This window comes from Athene cunicularia (assembly GCF_003259725.1).
Source record: "Athene cunicularia isolate RWA chromosome 1 unlocalized genomic scaffold, athCun1 chr1_part1, whole genome shotgun sequence".
Lineage (NCBI taxonomy): Eukaryota > Metazoa > Chordata > Aves > Strigiformes > Strigidae > Athene > Athene cunicularia.
In genome coordinates, this window is record NW_020799091.1 from 15,359,236 (window position 1) to 15,361,250 (window position 2,015).

General features: G+C 48.2%; 1 protein-coding gene across 1 annotated transcript in view; it reads right to left on the reverse strand.

The window, feature by feature from the left end:
- Nucleotides 1-1,301, reverse strand: part of MSANTD4 (Myb/SANT DNA binding domain containing 4 with coiled-coils) — a 10,897-nt gene extending 9,596 nt beyond the window's left edge. Inside the window, exon 1 of the mRNA XM_026854826.1 lies at nucleotides 1,169-1,301. The gene's annotated coding sequence lies outside the window, so the exon portion shown is untranslated. The remainder of the gene's footprint in view (nucleotides 1-1,168) is intronic.
- Nucleotides 1,302-2,015: the final 714 nt, after the last annotated feature.

Below are 2,015 nucleotides of genomic sequence, written 5' to 3' on the forward strand. Positions count from 1 at the left end.
CTTTAAGTGTATCCCTTAACCTTCATTATTGTAAGTTTACATGAAAAGATACCTGGGCTTTCAAGGAAGCAGCATCATATTTACTTGTCTGACAGTAAATCAATTTATTTGGTACTTGCTGTGATTTTCAAACACAAATTACAGCGTTAGTGCTTTTCTATTATTATGGCAACCAAATTTCTTGACCTATGTATCAAATTCTAAGTTAATCTTGTGTAAGTTTGGGGTTCATTTTTTTAAATTAAAAGTCACCAAGCAAGTAAATTCTTCAGAAAAGTTACCTGCACACAGAACGAATTAAAAGCACTTTCAGAAGCTTCCTTGTTAATAAGGCAATTATTATGGATTGATACACAGATTAAGCTGTGATTCCTCGTTACTTGGGAATGACCAAGTACTCATATTTTCATGTGGCTTTAGAAACACACACGTTGGCACTTAACTGCTTTCAAGGTGGGGAGTGTGTGTGAAAGACAGAGATATTCATTTTGAGTTGGGTCTTCCAGGTAAAAAGAACTACACAGACTTCTTACATACAACGTAAGTTGACAAATCAGAAAGACGATATTCTTGTGAAACTTACGTTGTATGTAATACCAAGACACTGAACCTCTGTTTATAAGATCACACTTATATTTACTGAAATCAGCAAAATTTCACATTTGATTTTAAGTATATACTTAAGTGAACATTCAAGCACTTTGCTAACTATGGAAAAATGGGTCAGACTTTCCAAAGTACTTGCCAATGGGATATATCAAACCCATGAAAGTACCAGCAGATACTTAGTTGTCTCTTAAGATACCTAAATATCAGACTTACACTGAACCACAGCTGGTTTTGTCCCAAGACATACATTGGCCAATTCCTTTACTTAGTCCCCGCTGGGATGAACAAGGTTCTGGTCATTCCCTAATAACAGGGAACCACAGGATTTTAACGACTCATAAGGTATCTATAGTTACCCTCCCTAAATTTCTCAGTGCTAGTACAGCAGGATAGAGTGGGCACAGTTACAGGAAAATAAAGTAAAGCCCCAGCGCTCTCCCTCTGCAAAGGGGCCGCGGGCTGCCTGCGCCCTGCGCAGAGCGCGGCCGCCTTGGCCAGGCCCGTTCCCCGCCCTGCTCCGCTCCCCTCTGGTCCCCGGGGAGCCGCGCAAACTACTCACCTGCGCCCAACTCTCCCCTCCGGGTCGCCAGCCCTTTAACGGCCACCACCCTCCCATTGGGTGAGCTGTGTGCCTGTCAGTCCTTACCGCGCGCCTATTGGTGGCCCACGTCCGCCGCTCCTCTCCCGCTCCGCCCCCTCACGGCCCTCACCGCGCCAGGCGGGCCGGAGTCCCCCACATTCGCTTGGCGCGCAGCAACTCCTCTCCCAGCAGAGCCGCCCCCGTCCGCAGACCGCACGTAGCATTGGCTACGATCGCTGCTTCTCTTCCCGATGCCTACCGGTGATTGGCTAATGGCTGCCAAGGCCCGCCTGTCCCCTCAATGAGCTTCCGGCGGCGGGGATCTCGCCGGGTCATGGCGGAGCCAGACAGGGCGGACCTGGCGCTGCTGCCTCCCCGGCTTTGTCTGAGGGGCGGGATGCCCGGGGGTGGTGGGAGAGGGTTGGCGCTTCTCTGCGGCCGCCTATAAAGGAGGGGGAAGCTCGGCCTAGCGCGGGGTGTATGATTGTGTGTGGATTTTCCCGCGGCCGCGTAGGAGCAACCAGATAACAGCAGCCAGAGCTGGTGTGGCCAGTAGGCTTATGGTGGCAGGGTTAATGCACAGCAGTTTGCATTTCTTCCTGAACTGCGTGGTTTGAGTGTATCGTAGATTTAGTGTTTAAAATAGGGAAATAGCATTTGTGGAGGTAACTATTTTTAAATTACAGTATCTTTGGGAAAGTGCTGCTTATGTAAGACACCATGTCGTTAATATGTGAATATACACACAAAGCACGTGGAGCTTCTGTTCATGAGCTCTTCTTTGCCCTCGGCCACACAGACTATCTGGCACTTGCTCTTTGTATTC